We start from the raw sequence: 20022 nt of genomic DNA on the forward strand, positions 1-20022 counted from the left end.
AGTTTCATTGAAAAACCAATATTATAGTGAAAGCATTATTATAGGCATTTTATCAATTACTTTGAGGGAATAGTATTTCTAGAACCAAAGTCCATTGCCAAATAATCAATACAACCAATTATCTAAAACCACCATTGATGCATATAAAAGCATAATTAAAAGCATAGGAAAACTATAACCAAGCATTCATAACCAAAACCCCAAAATCGTATTTTAAAACCCAAAATCATACAACATTTAAATCATGAAAACATTGTATAAAACCATTCCTTTAGTTGGAACTAACAATAAGGAAAGAGAACATGCCTTAAACCAAGATGATGATGGAGACCAAGACAAGCCCCAATTTACTCCTTAAGATGAAACCCAAGCTTCCTTGGCCCAAGAACTCTATAGATGATTTAAGAGTATTTTCCAAGTGTTTAAGAATAGAATAATAGAGAAAATAACCTTCCAAGTGAAATATAAGTCATGGGACTTTACTAGGATAAGTGGGGAAATGTACAAACTGCCCTTACATAAATTGCATTAAATTCCCATCATAGGGTATGACAAACCCTTACGAGTCATACCCATCCTGTATGAGTGGTACCCACTTCTCGTACCCTAGGATTTCCCTCTTGTACCCAACACTGTCTAAGGTACAACACACCTAAACCCAAGTCGTATTAAACTGAATGACTAGTACCCATAAACTGTACCCCTAGCATAATAGAATCTAGGAGGTTTGAACACCGACTACTATATAAGTCCTACATACAACTCGTACCCTGGCTTACAGCTCATGGTGAGCTACTCGTACTCAAATCCAACTTAAGTTACCAATTCTAAGGTTAAGTAAAGTAACCAAACAATCTGTACCCAACATATCCGACTTGTACCACGCAAATCATACCCATTCCAGTATCTACATCCATCCAACCAACTAACACTGGTCAACATACGACTAGACAATACCACCTGTATCCAAGTGTACGACTCGTTCCCTAAGTCGTATCTTTTCGAGAAAGTAAAAATCAAGGAAATTTTCTATGGTCCAGAAACTAGGGTGTTTTAGTCTCCCCTACTAGGAACATTTATCGTTGAATGATGAACAAGGTAAAGGAATCACATGCACGTGTCATTTGCATTATCAAATATATTTCCAATCTTTAACAAAGTTTGAAAACAAAGAGGTAAAGATATTAATCTTTCCTTTAACAAACTCAAAAAATAAAGATGTGTTGAAGACACATACCTTCCGCACAAATCCCAGGAGTAGAAAAAAATGCAGATACTTGAAAAAAATATAGATACTTAAACTTTATGTCCTCCTCTGTTTCCCATGTAGCTTCTTCCCCCTTATGGTTCCGCCACAGAACCTTAATCGAAGCCATATCCTTGGTTCACAATTGACGAACCTTCCTGTCCAAGATCTCAACTGGGACCTTTTCACAAGACTGAGAGTATGAGATACCCCACCCCTCTAAAGAAACAATCAAAGAAGGATCACCAAGCCACTTCCTCAAGATGGAGGATGAATAGAGTTCAAACAAAGAGACAACTCTAATTCATAAGTGACATTTCCAACCCTACGCAAAACCACATAAGGACCAATATATTAGGAACTGAGCTTCCCCTTTTTGCCAAACCGCATTACTCCTTTCATGGGAGATACCTTGAGGAACAACTTATCCCCAACCTTAAACTCCAAGTCTCTATGCCTTACATCCACATAGGACTTTTGTCAACTTTGGACAGCCTTAAGCCAATCCCGAATCACTTTCACCTTTTCCATAGCCTGATAGACTAAATCCAAACCGAATATATCCACCTCACCAAGCTCAAACCAATCAATAGAAGATCTATACCTTCTACGATACAATGCCTCAAAAGGGTCCATACCAATACTAGAATGATAGCTATTTTTATAAGAAAACTCTACCAAAGGTAGATGCTCAACCCAACTACCACCATAGTCAACCACACATGCCCAAAGTATATCCTCCAATGTCTGAATAGTCCTTTTATCTTAACCATCCATTTGAGGATGAAAAGAATTACTCAGACTCACCTTAGTACCAAATCCCTTCTGAAAAGACTACCAAAAATAAGATGAAAACTGCATACCTCGATCAAAGATAATTGAAATAGGTACCCGATGTAGCTTCATAATCTCCTGAAGATATAACTTCACATAATCATCCATTGAAATAGTAGTCCTCACTGGCAAGAAATGAGTAGACTTTATCATTCTATCCATAATGACCCAAATTAAATCATATTAATCTCAAGATCGAGGAAGATCGATAATGAAATCCATATTAATTACCTCCTATTTCCATTTGGGCAAAACGATCTCTTGATATAACCCATCAGGTCTCATGTGCTCAACTTTAACTTGTTGACACACCAAGCACTTTGCCACAAAATTAGCCACGTCCCTTTTTATACCATTCCACCAACACATCTCCTTAAGATCATGATACATCTTCATCGAGTTGGGATGTACAACGTAGCATGATTCATGCATCTTAGCCAAGATCCTTTGCCATAACCCATTGACATCAAGAACGTACAACCTCCCTTGGTACCATAAAGTACTGTCGCCACTGATCACAAACACCATTACCTTCTCCATACCCACATTACTCTTAATTTTCATTAAGAAAGGATCTACCAATTTTTTCTCCTTAATCTCCGCACCAAGAGATGATTAAACCACTTCCTGCACCATCGTCCCGCCATCCTTAGAGTCCAAAAGATAAACTCCAAAATTCGACAAGCGGTGAATATCTTTCACTAATTCCTACTTTCTTTCCTCCAAATGAGCTAAACTCCCCATGGATAAGCTACTAAGAGCATCAGTAACCATGTTATCCTTGCCTAGGTGATAGTGAAAGCTCATGTCATAGACTTTAAGAAGGTCTAACCATTTTCTTTGCCTAAGATTTAGCTTCTTCTAAGTAAACACATACTGTAGACTTTTATGATCAGAAAAGATTTCTACGTGCACTCCATACAAATAATGCCACCAGATTTTCAAAGCAAAAACCATTGCCAACAACTCCAAATCATGAGCATGATAATTCCTCTCATGTACCTTAAACTACCTAGAAGCATAGGCAATCACCTTTCCTAACTGCATCAAAACACAACTAAGTCCCACCCTAGATGCATCACAATAAACTACGAACCCCTCACTTCTGTCATGCAATGACAAGACCAAAGTCGAAGTTAGCTTATATTTCAAATTTTCAAAACTCCCCTCACAAGCATTCAACCAAGAAAACTTAACTTTTTTTAAGTCAACTTAGTCAAAGGAGCAGCTATCTTCAAAAAGCTCTCCACAAACCGCTGATAACACCATAATACTAGTCTGAACCATGAATTCAATACCTCATGCATTTTCATAACTTCTGATCTCAAGAATAATTCTTCTTACCACTTCAACAACTAAATTCAACCTCTTCATAGGAATTCTCTAGTGCAAAATGCATCCATCCATATGTATACCAACATGATATTTAAGACTATCATTATAACCATATATGAACTTCTAATCAACCAACCAACCCACTTAGGAATTTTTCCCATGTTATCCAATAACTCTATCAATAACAACTTTCATGTACTATCCCCAAGAAAAAACACATAAAATTTCAACTAACCATGATATATACCAAAAGCTTTGCCTCAATATTCCTTCACACTTATAGTCTTACATAGGACAAGAGCAGAATGATCTTTTCCTAATACAGAATATTTACTCTCTCCCATATAAACCATTGATCATTAATTTTTTCTCACCACTACCTTAACATAAGGAAAGGTCACTGAAAGGTTAGAACATAAGGACCTGAAGCATGAAAGAATACTATGCATAGCTTGGACACTTAACTAAGTCCTGAGGAGTAGAGTATCAAAAGCATAAATTCATTAAAGAGATCAAAACTATGGACATACATGACATAATTTGAATTTCCCTAATCATTAAGAGTATAGTATGATTATTTGGAACTGAACATTTTGTATAGCATGAGTACATGAGTCATGAGCTATATGACCTGAGTTTGGAGTTCATAATTTTAGGGAATATAATTCGTACTACTGAATGAACTGGAACTCCTTATCCTAGAAATTGAAAGTGCACATGATTCTATATTATGTGTATAAACATTAACTATGATCATGCAGATGATGCATAAGGCATGAGTTGATGTTGGGATGACTAAAGTACAAAACTTTGCACTGACATAGGAATAGGTTGGGAATTTTTCTCCCCTACTGATGTTCTACAATAAACTGGTGTCACTACTAGAATCTAAGAGCCTGACTTGGTTCTTTGTTCTATCATCTCCCTCTTAGCTTTAACCTATCATTCTAAGTTTGTGGACCCCTTTAATAAACTCTAAACTAAAATGCAACAGTTCTACTCTAGAGTCCAAGATATAACAAAACATATAAATAAGAAACTCACCTTGAAAAACTACACCTGAAAGTTTAAAACCCACTGCTAATACTTCCTTCTGAGATACAACTCTTATCTTTCTATAGCCCCAATAGTCATCATATAATAACTTGAGAACTTACTAATTTAGTATCTTCATGAGTATCACCATACCATAAGTTCATACCATCTAGAATTTTAACTCTTTATTTTATTTGGTCAATCATCCAAGATTTCTAACCTAGATTCTAACATATAACATGGATATTCCTAAACCTTTAATAAACCATACAAACTTCCTTCATAAGCTACTAATATCACACCTTTAAACTTATATTTTTCCATAAACCATGAGAATTACCATTACACTAACATACCCAGCATCAACAATATATAACTCATAACTTAGCTTGTAAGAACATCATATACTACATAACTAGCCTCATTCACACCTACCAACTCAAGGGTGCTATCTAAGAACACACACTGTAAAAACATAGAAATAATACAATCCCATATAACTTTGGGCACACCTCTAAATCACACCTACATCATCATACTAAATTTTGAATCAATAAACTTAAATTATTGCATACACTTTTTCTACTAAATCTAGATAAATGTTATCCTCACTTTTACTATTACTAAACTCCTAGATTCAGGCTTCTAACTGTAGATCACATGTTGTCATAGTGTTCTAAGAAGGGATCTGCAAGCACATCCAACTTTATCGTAGTTCACAGTTTTTAATGAATATGAATAGAATCTTTCAAACTTCGAAACATAAAAGCACTGATGTGATACTTTTAATCCTGTGTACAATCCAATAACTGTCTATGGGGATTGTTTGAGAAAACACTATCTATAAGGATTTAAGCTTGGCTATTTTTGTTGCCTCAAGAATAAGGCAGAGTTTCACAAATTGATTAACATAAAAATTTGCATAAGTTCCTTAGAGAACACTTCTACTGCACGATCTAAGACATGAAAGAAGGGAAATATTTCATAAATTTCCTATAGCCTCTTAAAGAAAATTACAGACATCTCTATACAGTTCAACCAAAATCTACTACACACGGCTTCATAGACACCCTAGGAAACTTGAACCTTGTGCTCTGATACCAAGTTTTATCATGACCCAAGGCTACCTCCTAATCATAACACGGTGCTTAAAATCACAAGTGATCCCAAGCTAACCCATGTACTAGAATACTACTTGACCAACTGATTTATATTGTGTAAAATTTAAATTTACTGAGCGAAAACAAGATCATGAGGTAGTCTGAATGAATTTAATACTGATAAAGTTTACAACATAATAAAACTAAAGAAAGAAATTTGAACTACAGGTTATGACTCTGACTAACAATCTATGAAACCTCTACTACACTGACTATAGATAGATGGGACATGTCTCAAACTACCATTAATTAATACATATGGATAATCAAAATACAATATATAAACTATAACGGAGTAAAGTCCCTAAAAATAGAGGACTTACACCTGCTGGTTGAAAGCTGAAAACTGTTTGATTATGATGTATGAGCTACAACTGGTACCTACATTACGAAATAATATAGCTAGGCAGATGTATATGTGGTCAGTACTTCTTGAATGTACTGAGTAAATGGGGATGAATGCAATAAATAAAATTGATTAGATAAAAATTCTTAAAACATGCATGCTAAGTGCAAGTAGACTCACCAAGAGACTAAAATAAACTAAAAGTTGAAGTATCTTAAAAATTGAGTAACAAACATAATATGATAAAGCTAGTAAATCACTATAATTTCTTTCTTAAATCTTTACTTTTGTAGAAAAAGTAGATATGAAGCTGTGAAGTGGTTAAAACATGAATACTGTATATAAATCTCATGTAAAGCAAAGCATGCTGTGAAACTAAACTGAGGTCATGTATGGATACTGAGCATAGAAACATGAACATGTATAACTGAGATTACAAAACTAGTAAAGCATGTACTAAAATGATCTGAATAACTAAAATAATCAGTAAAACCAACTAAAAAAATAGTAAATCTATCTACTTAATCATGCAAACCTGAACTAAGATAAATTGAATACTGACTGAAACTGTGGGAGCTATTATGAAACCGACATAAACCATGTGAGCTATCATGGCGTCTAACATCTGGTCGTGACATACCCCCGACCATAGCCAAAACCAAAGTCCAAAAAATAAACAAAAGTACGAAGAGAAGTCCATAGCATACAACGGAGTCTTCTAGAGTATGAAAGCTCACCACTTCAGTCCAATGCAAAGTTGTTCCCAAATACAAGATCACTGAGCAAGAGAAGTAGTACTGATTCCTGCATCACGTGGGGATACAATACCCCAAGATGAGTTAGCGGGTGAATGTAGCATGTACTCAGGAGTACGGATAAACTAATGTCATTATTAAAAACCAAAGTAAATAGCTATATGCAATCACATATATATATATATATATATTTCATGTTTGAAAAGGGAACCGGAGTTTGCATGGACTTAAAATTTTAACCTAGGTTATATAGCTTTATCGTCATAATCCACCCACGAGCTATATGGGTCCAAAACACCCTCTGAATGGGCCCCAGTGCATGTAGCTGCACAAATCAAAGATATTATAGAGGCCAAGGATTCACGTGTACCCTTCGCCCTCCATGATACATATATACAAGTATAAACTTGGGGGATTCCCATGTACCCTACAAGCATATGGTCAGCATGACCACTCCTCATGTCAGCAAACATGAGTTTCTAGTGTCTGTCCATTAGACTCATACCTTCATGATTAGGTATTACAACTAATCATTATTTCCCAATTAAAATATTTAGCACATAATCAAACCACCAATTTCAGAAATTAATTACCAAGGCGTTATGAAGCGGTATCGTCATACCGACTATAGCTTGCAAGAAGTATCATTGCCAAGTCTTAGGGGATTTTCATGTACCTTACAAGATTTCTAATTAAACCAAAACCATGGCCATCAATACCTTTCCAATTAGTATAGTGAATCGTATAATAACCAGAAAGCTCAAGACTCAAAAAAATTGCAAGGACCAAAACCCAGAGTGTTTCATACATAGACAGAGATACAATTAAAATAAAACATATCAGATGAATATCAACATGTATTTAGTTCTAATAAAATATATGCAATACCTTTAACAATGTGTCTCTACTTGTAACTTCAACAATTAGTCTTTTTTTTTATGAATTACTCCTCCGAAACTGGTAGATCCTCTATTCTTAAAAATTACCGCTCCTTTCTTCTTAGCCTTCTTTACTATTTTATCATGAAATTTATTCATAAATGTCATATTATTTTGATGTTTGGACCTATTTTCATGGAAAGCATCAGCGTCTTTATCAAATACACCAGACACAAAATTAATAATATCTTAATTTTATTTAAAGTAATCTTACTGAGAGATTTCAATGTTAAAAGATGGTCTTCAATTAAAGATTTGAATTAAGTTATTGAAGTTGATAAGATGAAAGTGAAGAAGAAATTGGAGGAAAATAACTCTTTTCAAAATCCAGAAGAAATTTATATAAAATTGATAAGAAAATCGCACCCTGATAGCGGCGCTAATGGAGGAAGTAACCGCCTCTTCAAACTTGTAGTTTGTATCCAAGAAAAATAAAGGGGTTAGGATGTATCTTTACTTTTTAATGAAAAAAGTAAAAAAAAGAAATTTTTGTAAACTTTTTAAACTGAAGGGATTTTTAGTAATTTTGGTATCTTAAGTTGTGCTATTATGAAATTTTTCCTAACTTTATTAAGTATATGTTTAGCCTAGACACTGTTGGACTCTTTTATTCCAAACCAACTACTGAGTTATTTTATTTTAACCCATATATATAACATAGTTATGTATATAGAATACATAAGCAATTGTGTATCTATATTGACATAACATATACATATCAGAGTTATGTATAGGACTCTGTTACACCTATTGAACTGTGTTATTTCAACCAATATGCATAGCACATTTGTGTATGAAAGAATTCTAGCTATTTCTCATCTTTATTTATCAGTATTAAAAAATTTTGTTTAAGTTTTGTTACATATTAAACTAATTGATTTGCAATATATATTATTACAGGGGATAAAATACACCAAAATGCCTCAACAGTATTGGAATATTCATCTTCTTGAGAAATTTCTTTGAAAAAATAGAGTTTGAGAAAATAGCAAAATTTTGATCAAATATATAAAATCTAATGTTGCTTGATGGACTACCTTGATTTGGCATTTTGAAATTTGAAATTTAAAGTTGTTACTGATTTTAAGGAATTCATTAATAAGGTGCAATCTTGGATAATTATTAGACCTGATTTATTTCCTTAAATATCGTTGCAAAAGTTAGTTTTGATACATAAGATACTTATGGATATCAATGTTTGTTTATGTATATGAATAATTAAAATTCGGGAGAGAGAAAATTTATTTAAAAATCTGAGAAAGAGGATAATTAAGAAGTAAACTAGTGGGATTTATGTTATTTATCCTTAAAATAAATCTCCCACCCTATTTTCTTTCTTCTTCAGACCACCCTTCTACCCCTACCCATTCTCTTCCCCCTCTTGTTCTTTTGCATCAATTTCATTTTCATCAAATACACATCATTTTTTCTTCATTTACACCATTTTCATCAAACCCATTTCTTTTTTCCTCCCCGCCCATCAATTCCATAAATAGAACCATTTCAAAATCAATAAATAGAATCACAAGTTGAATGCCACCATATGCAAGCGATAACAAATTTGAAAAAATCAAGAAATCATTAAGCAGGCTTACAACAACAAAAAAAAATATACATAAATTAAGTTTTGTAAATTATAAAATTGAGGAAATTGTTTGACTTGTGAAAAATTGAATTGGTCATACAATTTTTCTTCTTCTTCTCATAATGAATTTTGAAAAAAAGTGTGTTAAAATTCACAACTTCTTCATACACATTTTTTTTCTTGAAGAAATTAATGGAGTGTAATAGAAGTAGGAGTGGAGGGTTTGAAGAAGGAGAAAGTGGATTGAGATGGGGGCGGGCTTGTAAGAAGAATACATTTCTTCTTCTTCTTCTTCTTCTTCTTCTTCTTCTTGGCGGGGTTGTAAGAAGAATACATTTCTTCTTCTTCTTTTTCTTCTTCTTCTTCTTCTTCCTCCTTCTTCTTCTTCTTCTTATATCAAATTTTGAAAAAAGTGTGTTAAAATTCACAACTCCTTCATACACATTTTTTTTCTTTGTTGAAGAAATTGATGAAGTATAATAGAAGTAAAGGTGGAGGGTTATAAGAAGGAGAAAGGAGATTGAGATCGGGGAGGGGGGTAAGAAGAAATACCAAAAGAAGGGGTGAGAGGTGAGAGGTAAGAGGTGAGGGGGTGGGCGGTACAAAAATGGGTGGATTTTTATTATATATATATACTAGTCAAGTGCACGTGCTTTGCACGTGTGTATGACAATAATAATAATAAGTGTATATAAAAAATAAATTACTATCATTTATATTAAATAATATACTTGATCCATCTTCAAAAATTTCACTATTATGAATCAACTCCATTTAAAGTGACTTAAGGCTAATTTCTTGATAGAGAAAAGCTTACCCTTAAAAGATCTTCCATTTCTCTCTTTTAATACCATCCACTTAAGGCTAATTTCTTGATAGAGAAAAGCTTACCCTTCAAAAGATCTTCCATTTCTCTCTTTCAATACCATCCACGTCAAGGCAAGTAAAATCACATTTCATGTCATGAGTCTCTCATCAAAGACTAATAATTATAAATTATGAAACAAATATATGAAAAAAAATTAAAATGATATGCTGAAATATCTATTATTTAATATTATATTTGAAAGAAAAAATATGTTTTAGAGTTTTGATGATGACACTAAAACATAAATCGAGTAATGCAAATTATTCCTAACGTGAATCTCTAAGAGCCTAACAAAAGATTGAAATCAGTTATAAATTTGATTTGCTAACTCATACAACCCTTAATCCCCATTCTGATTTTATCTTCTAGCCAACTAATGACTTTATTTAATACTTATTTGACACTATGATTTGTTTGTTATCATGACAAATCACAATTTTTACTTTATCTTTTCCTCAATAAATTTTTTATTTAAGTATGATTCTGACAAAAGAGTACTAACTTGAATTATGCCATTATAAGAAATAGAGCTAACAAAAATAAAAAATAAAATTTAGAACAAAAAAAAACATACTTTAAATTCACTCGTACTCGGCATGAATGTTGTTCGCACGCTTTGTATAAATTTTTCTTTATCTGCACAAACACATTAAAAATTAATAATAATTTATTTACGAAGGTAAATACAAATAATTTAAATTTATGAGAAAAAATCTTAAAAGTCAAAGGATCTTGAATTTTGTTAAGTCTAATACGACAACAAAAGAATATGAACTTATTTTTAAGGTAAATTTAAACCAAAAAAACAAAAAGATAACAAACAAAAGTTTTAAAACCCCACAGAGAAAAGCTCATATTTATAATAATAATAATAATAATAATAATAATAATAATAATAATAATAATGATAATAATAATAATAATAATTTGAAAAAGCTAAAAAAGAATTTGGATCCATGGGGTTGGAACGTATATGTCAAGTCTATATAATTAATTAAAATAAAATGTGATTCTATACATATATTTTATGATTGTTAATTTCTTTTCATATATTTTAGGACTCATATACATTTTAGGATTCATATATTTTACTCAGATCAGGATTTTTAATTTATTTCCATATATTTATTTTATTAGGTTATTTCCATATATTTTAGGAGTTCTTGATTAAATAATATAATAATTGAAGAAAGAAAGTGAAAAGAGGATTTCGTCTATTGGAGAGTATTTTAATGAAGGGTAAAAAAGTTCAAATCACTTTTCTTCATACTTTTAATGTATTATAGATTATAGATAGATTCCAGATATAGATATATGAAGTAGAAGTGGGGCCCTCTCTTTTTTTTAATAAAATACATGTTTTTATTCTTATCTTTTTATAAAATGTCACGTCAGCATTAGGAGTGATATTAATTCACTTTAAAGTTATTAAGCAGGGTAAATAAATATGTGTTATGTTAAAAGTCTACAGTAAGTTGTGCAGATAAGTTTAGAAAGAAATGATGTATACTGTACACATGAATGTTTCCGTTTTCTCAATTCTCAACCAATTTCATAATCTTATATAGAAAAAATACTTGTATTAGAAGGTAATAAGAAAATCCACAAAAAGCTTTTTTTTCTTGTTTTCTCCATTAAAGAAGCATTGAAATATACCATAAGCTTTTACTTTCCCATTGTTTATGATTAATATATCTTGTAAAGGGCTTAAGGTAAAGAAGAAAAAAATTATGTTCTTGTTTGGTCTGTTTACATAGATAATAAGAAAATTAAAGGTAAAAGTTATATAGTTATAATTACATCCAATGCCTTTGGGTGATGTAGTTTATAAAATACCCAACAACTGTATAGGATTTGTAGATTTAAATATAATATACATACCTATGCATTTAATAATATAAATAATCACTATATAGATTTTGTATTTTTCGACCATGTGGATAAATTAGCTTGACCAAATCTCAAAAATATAGATATCATTTTCTTCAAGTTTACCAAAATTTGTTCCTTTCCTTAGAGAATTGCATCTAGCTTCATCTACCAGAAAACAATCGCCTATAAATACATAAGAATGGGGTACATAACAACATCTTTAAACCACCAAAAGCCCATGAATTTTTCTTCTTGGAGTGAATAAACTAGAACTTTTTTTGAATTCTTCATTTTAAGCCATGGCACCTAAAGTTTTCTTGTTGTTCATCTTTTTATTCTTTGTGCTTTTTTGGTGTCAGACAATTAAAAGTCAGTTCATGCGCAAATTTACATCACTTCTTTTTGGTGATTCAACGATTGACACTGGAAATAACAATTATATATTCACTTTATTCAAAGGCAATCATATACCTTATGGGAAAAACTATTTTAACCATGTCCCAATAGGTAGATTTTCAAATGGAAAGCTTGTGCCAGACATATTGGCTATTTCACTAAAATTAAAAAAATATGTCGTGCCACCATATTTAAATCCAAGTTTATTGGAAAATGATTATAGAAGTGGGGTTTGTTTTGCATCAGCTGGATCAGGATATGATGATTTAACAAGTTCAATTTCAGGGGTAATTTCAATGAGAAAACAGTTAGAATATTTTAAAGAGTATTTGAAAAAATTGAGAGATTTTTTTGAAGAGAAAGAAAAAGAGGAATTGAAAAAGGTGCTTTATTTTTAATTTTTATGATGTTCCAACAAGAAGGCTTGAGTTTAGCATGAAGGAGTATCAAGATTTTCTTCTAAACAATCTGCAAAGGTTAATTCTCCATCACATCACTATTTCTTTATTTCTTTTTTATTTTTATTTAACAAATATTTTATAATAAGTGATTTTGGAATAATGATAAAAGTATCTTCATGTGATAAATTTGTCACATATTAAGTCATGAAATTAGCCACTGATGATTGAGTCAGGGTAGATTACATATATCACATTTTTTATGGTATGACTTTTATCCGAATCTTATGTTAACGTGAGAGGTTTCATACACCGAGACGCAACATTTTATCACTATAGTATTCAGGTCAGATTGTTGTAACATGTCATACTATTAGTAATGTCGTTTATTTTGGATCAATGCTCATAGTTTTAAAAGGTGTCACTAGTGTTTAAGGCTTGCACAGTTATATATCTATGCTAGTACATTTGGGCACATTTTCATTATTCCATTGAATATTAATTAATTTTCCATCAATATAAATATCATGATATTAACTCTATCTATCAAAATTTAGACAGATGAAAAATGTTACTTATATTTCTGATGTCAATGAATATTTTCCTTTACTTATATAGGTATCATGATTAGCTTGTCCGTAGTTTTAACTTTCAGGAAAAAAAATTCAAATTAAAATAATTACTTTTGGTTAATCAAAAATAAAATTGATCTTTTCAAAATAACATATATACATATTTTATTGCTTAGAGTTAAATTATATATATTGATAATATAAAAACTTTCTTATGATCGATGAGTTTGACATCTTTGATAGCATGATACTACTTAATAGTGAGTTATATTGATAATGTAAAGAAATTTTACACTACTACATCATATTTATATGTTATTATAGGTAACTCGTTTTATTATCTTAATTTACTCATCTTACTTTTTTTATATCACAATTAATGTCAAAGTCACTCTATATTGTTGATGTTATATACATATTACCCATAATTAACTTATAATTGATATAGTTGTGTTACTCTTTTTTAAAAAAAAATTATGCAAATAAAACTTATAGAATTTTTTTTAATCTTAATTTACTAGGAACTTTATGAACTTGGATGTTGTAATATTATAGTGAGTGGGCTTCCTCCAATTGGTTGCCTTCCAATTCAAATGACAGAAAAATCTCCACTTCATAGAACTTGTATTGAAAAAGAGAATTCAGATTCTCAATCATACAATAAAAAACTTGAAGAATTGTTGCCATATTTACAAGCACAACTTCCAGGAAACAAAATACTTTATGCAGATATCTACACTCCTTTATCAGATTTCATCAATAATCCACATGATTATGGTAAGTTTTCAATTATGTAGCACGAATTCTTCAAAATTATTACTGAATACATATCAATCTCTTTAAAAATTATATTTTACTTGAAAAATTATATATGAATGCAGTATCATTTTAAAATTATAATATTATAAGAATAATATTTTATTTCGATAACTAAATTATATTAAGATATAAACTGAATGAATTTTTTTTTATTACGTGTTTATAATAAATTCTCAATAAAATTATGTTTAGTTAATCCAGTACTAAAAATTAAAAATTAGATATCCAAAAATATATGAAAATTTAAAGTCAGTGTGTCTTTTTCAAAATATCGATTAAAGTTCATAATTTTTGATGAAAATTAAAATTTGACAAATAATTTAAGATGAAAAAAATAATAATAACAAAAAGGTGATAATGACCAATTACAAAGATCCATATGTGAATTGTTAAAAAGAGAATAATGACAAAGTAAAAGGCACATGTAAAATGTTACACCACCAATTTGTAATGTGAGGTCTACCAAAAACCTCCATTCTTTCTTACCAAACTCAAGTGAATTAATATTTTATGTAATAAAATGATTTAAAATAATATAAAATAATTATAATTCGCAAAGATCATAAAATTTTTAAAATATTATCATTTTTCTAAATTTATGAACTTATAATTTCTTTGGTTATAGCTAAAAATATATTTATTTAGAAATTTTGATATTTTTTTCTTATTTTTCTAACATTCTCAGTTCGAGTTCTTTTCTACAATCAGGAAGATGAAGGAAAAAGTTATCAAAAGGATCAATTGATTTCCTCAAGTCTTTTTATCTGTGGTGAAAAATATATAATTTTATTTTTAATTTCATGAGGCAAGAATTTATGTTGGTTAAATATTGTGCTTTAAACTTAATTTTATATTAAATTAAAAAGTAAATAAACTTATCAAAATGAACATTGAGACTAAATTAATTTTTTATATATACTTTATGCTTAACACTACTAATTCTCAATTAATCAAAAAAAGAGGTTTTAAAAATAATTTGATATTTATTCATATCACTGTCTTAATTTTTAACATTATCGATAATTTTAATTTTTAGTATATTAAATATGCCAAATATTTTCAATAGCAATGAATAAAATTGTCCACACAAAAATTCTATTCATATCATAAAAACAATATACATGAAGAATATACTCAATTCGATAAAATAAAATATAACCCCATACAATCACTAATTTTAACCCCTTTCCTTTAACTCTTTCTTCATTTTTAAGGTATTTGTACAAACTTATTTCATGAAAAAAATAAAATTATTAATATAATTACTAAGAAAGAATGAAAAGGTGATTAAAGTTCTCCACAATCATAATATATTTTTCAGTTTTAAACTACGTTAAATAAAAGTTCATGTAAAATATTAATTTTTATAATACTATTTTAATATTTAAAGTTAATTAAATAATAAATTTTGATTAAAAACTAACAAAAATTAGTCAAAATCAAACCTTTTGGATCTTTTTGTCAGATAACTATTACTAAAATCTTGAATAAGTAATGTCATTGAAAGATGATTCATGAAGCATGAAGTAAAAGTAAAAAATTAATTAGTAAATATTTGACGTTTATATTTTGTAATTGACTTGATTAAATAATATCAAGTATGAGAAACAAAACATCATAATGAAAGATTCAAAGAATGATTTGTCGATTAGTTAAACAACATGAGAATTTAAATAGTTCAATTAATTGAGAATTTGAATGTTCACTTTATTGATAAATGTTTGATTTTATGCTTTGTAATCCCCTCATTAGTTCCCCTTCCTTTACTCCTAATTAATTTTTTTCAAAAAAAAAAAAATAGTTAAACAATAGAAATTACAAGAAAAAAAATGAATAATAGTTTCTCATTTCATGACATAAGCACCAAGTGTAAATGTCCATATGACAAAAAAAAAAAGATAAATAACTTTATCTTTATCATTCAAAGTGTCATAATTTTAGAGAATTAGAAATTAATTAAAATTACTATAATAGCCTTGTGAAGACTACCAAAAATTGATATTTTCTTATACGTACAACTAGTGTTTATCTAGCCCGTGCTGAGCCCGGTCCTGAATGATCATTAAAATTTAGGAAAAATCATGTAACATCTTATCTTTTTTAAACTACATAAAAACTTCTACTTTTTTTATTAATCACCTAAATCTCTTTTTTAAATAGCCGGATACATCCACAAATTCATAAACTTTTGAAAACATAATTTTAATTATGTATCTCTCTTTGATCTAATTAATGTATTATGTATCTCGATCAAATAGTTTCACAAATATATGTATCTCACTAATCAAAATTATGTATCTCAACTTCAAAATTATGTATTCGGATGTTAATTATATCCGATCAAAAATGAAGTAATTAATTATTACATTCTTAAGTTGTATCTCAACTTCAAAGTTATGTACGTGGATGCTAATTATGTATCCAAAAATTACAAAATAAGAGATTATTTGTAATTTAGCAAGATTATGGATCGGGAGTAAATATGGGTAAACTTGTTGGGATTTATGTAAGTTTTGTTAAAATTTATAGATATTCTTTAAACTAAGGTTCAACTCTTGCTTCTTTGTTCGTGTGATAACAATTTGAAGTTATGTACGTGGATGCTAATTATGTATCCGAAAATTACAAAATAAGAGATTATTTGTAATTTAGCAAAGAGTATGGATAGAGAGTAATTATGGGTAAACTTGTTGAAATTTATGTAAGTTTTATTAAAATTTATAGATATTCTTTAAATTAAGGTTCAACTCTTGCTTCTTTGTTTGTATGACAGCAATTTGATATTTTGTAAGGAGTTCTAACTTATTAAAGTATTAAATAGTATACGATGGATAATGGATAATATTTTTCTTTATTTATATATTAGATTTTTTAGAAAGAAAAATTAAACAAATATGTAAAAGAAAGCTTTTCTAATTTTTATTTTACTGATTTTTTGTTAGATTATAATCTCTAATGATTCAAATTGATCTTTATCATAAACTGTTTGGATATCAAATGCATTTTCTATACCAATTTTAATATAGTTATTTATTAGGTAAATTTTATATTAAAAGTGCAAACACGTAAAATTAGATTTATTAATTATATTCTAAAAATTTATTATCGAGTGAAATGGAATAACTATAATTTATGTTTGCACCTTTTAAAAGTACTTAAAAATGAGAGTATTAATTGTGTTTACTCTTCTAACAAAACTTAATCCTGCCATAAATAAAATCTTTGTTCATTACTTATGTTTGTCTGCATGTACACCATAAATTATAGGAGGAAAAAAAAAACTTTATGTCTAATCGATAGATAAAATTTTAAAATATTAAATTTTAAATAACATCAATAGCCTATAAATAATATTATAAGAATAATATTTTATTTTGATAACTAAATCTATATTAAGATATAAATTGAATGACAAAATTATTATTTATGTGTTTATAATAAATTCTCAAGTAAATTATGTTTAATTAAATTGATATTTTAAAATTAGAAATTAGATATTTAAAAGTATATAAAAATTTTAATTGGTGTGTCTTTTTCAAAATATTATTAAGGTTCATAATTTTATCAATGAAAATTGAAACGTGACAAATAATTTAAGGTGAAAAAATAATATAATAAAAACAACAAAGAGTTATTGACCAATTGCAAAGATCCATATGTGAATTATTAAAAGAAAATAATGGCAAAGTAATAGCCACATGTAAAATTTTACACCATCAATTTGTGATGTGAGGACTACCAAAATCTTTTATTCTCTTATATAATATAGTAATAGCTAAGTCAAGTTCTTTGATGTCAATTTAAACCAAGTTCATACTCCTCTTGTTCAATTTTACTTGTTCACTATAAACTTTTCACTTTCTTGAGAAATTAAAAATGTAGTACATATTTTATCATAATACAAATGACTATTAACATTTTTCATAATTCTGAAAATTATTTGAAGAATAAATAATTAATATTAAGGATAAAATTAGAAGAAACAAATTACTATTTTTCACTTGAAATGTTAAACTGGAGACGTGAAAGTAAAAATTAACGGGGAGAACACTTTAAAAAGAAAAAAAATTAACGGGGAGAGCACGTTTCACACCTCCCCAAAATCAACTTTTTGTTCTTTTTATTAATCTAAATTGCTTTTTTATTTTTATATTTACGAAATTCTGACAGGATTTGAAGAAACAAAAAGAGGTTGTTGCGGAACTGGATTATTAGAAGCAAGACCCCTGTGTACAACAAAATCTCAAGTGTGTTCAAATACTTCTCTATGTTTTCTTTGATAGCATTCATCCAACTGAATCAACTTATTACCAAATTTCTGAATACTTAGTGAAGGAGCTTCTCCCAAAGTTCTCAACCATTGATAACATCTAATTTGTTACATAAATAAAATCCGTAAAACTTCTGTCATTCGGTTATTGTTAGGAAGTAAGTTATTTATGTATGAAAATATATTAATTTAGAATATGTGTTTTGGACGTGTGTCTCACGTCAATTAATAAAACTATATAGTTTTTTCGTCATGATTTATGCTATAAAACTATACAACAATTAATATGAATATTTTGGCAAAATACTCATTAGCCATTATTATAGTGTGTAAAGTCCAAAGCAAACAAATATAAGAGAATCGAGACTAATTTATATCCACAAAAATATTTATATATGACTGTTCGGTTCAAAATCAAGAGGTCATCATACGAAAGCTTATAGTTTTGAAAATCATAGAGGCAATAATTCAGACAATAAAGAAAACAATACTAAACAGCATAAAATTATTATGTGTTTTAGTCAATTGACCTACATATTATAAAACCTAACATTTAAAAAAACACAAAAACTAATGAGAGAGAAAATCCCCCCCTAACCAAAACTCTTAAATGACTACATTGTGGATACTATTATGTTATGGTATGAAAAGATAGAGTTTTCTATTTATAGAGTTTCAAAAGCTTTCCTCTTAGAAAAAGGTTAGTCAAATATGAAAAAATTTTATATTTTTCTTTCAGAAAAAGTAAAAGTAATTATGGTATTACTTTTATTTTCTTTCTAAGAAAAACAAAACTTAAATTTGGTAAGAAAATCAGGCAAAAATCTTAACAAATCTTCCATTTTTGGCTTAATTCTCTAGCAAACTATTCTTGATATGATCTTCTTTCTTTATATGATCTTCATATATCACTTCTGCTTACCATGATTAAAAGTTGATATTGGTTACAAATTGGAGCCCTATGCGTTAAAAAAAAAAAGCACGGGTTAATACTATTGGAGTCCTATGTTATAAGTAAATAGGGTTGAAAGTGGAGCCTCGTGCATTGAAAGTGAGCACAGGTTAGGAGTGGAGTTCATGCGTGAAAAATAAATATACGAGTTGAAAGGAGCTCAAGTGTTGAAAGTAAACAGGATTAAAAGTTGGAGACCATAAACATGGGTAGAAAATTGATTTTGTTTTAAAGATGGATTAGCAACAAGATTGAATAATTGCTTGAAAGTTTTATCCATAGTAGCTAAACAAAAATCTTCTCTTTTTTTTTTTTTGGTAATAAAGATGGCTTCATAGATAATAAAGGGAGCACAGTAATATAGTTATATAGTTTCAGTTTATCAATCAGGGTTGATTTCAAACACTCGATAATTGTGGTCTATCCTACAATTAGTATTAGATCTGACACTTCTTTGAACAGTAGTTCCTATCGTGTCTGTCCATAGAGCATTATGGGCACACACTAGAGAAACTTCAAAAAGTCTTGCTTCATAAAAAAAATCTTCATTATCATCAAATTGGTTTCAAATTGATTAAAACCACCTTGAACTTGCCTTCAACCTCGTTTCACCAAATCATTAGAATTTTGAACCGTAGGCT

At 29.2% G+C, this 20022-nt stretch overlaps 1 pseudogene; it reads left to right on the forward strand.

Moving 5' to 3' along the window:
* The first annotated feature begins 12273 nt into the window (after positions 1 to 12273).
* LOC107871757 lies at positions 12274 to 18533 on the forward strand (annotated as a pseudogene).
* The last annotated feature ends 1489 nt before the right edge of the window (positions 18534 to 20022 follow it).

Source organism: Capsicum annuum, chromosome 5 (assembly GCF_002878395.1).
Source record: "Capsicum annuum cultivar UCD-10X-F1 chromosome 5, UCD10Xv1.1, whole genome shotgun sequence".
NCBI lineage: Eukaryota > Viridiplantae > Streptophyta > Magnoliopsida > Solanales > Solanaceae > Capsicum > Capsicum annuum.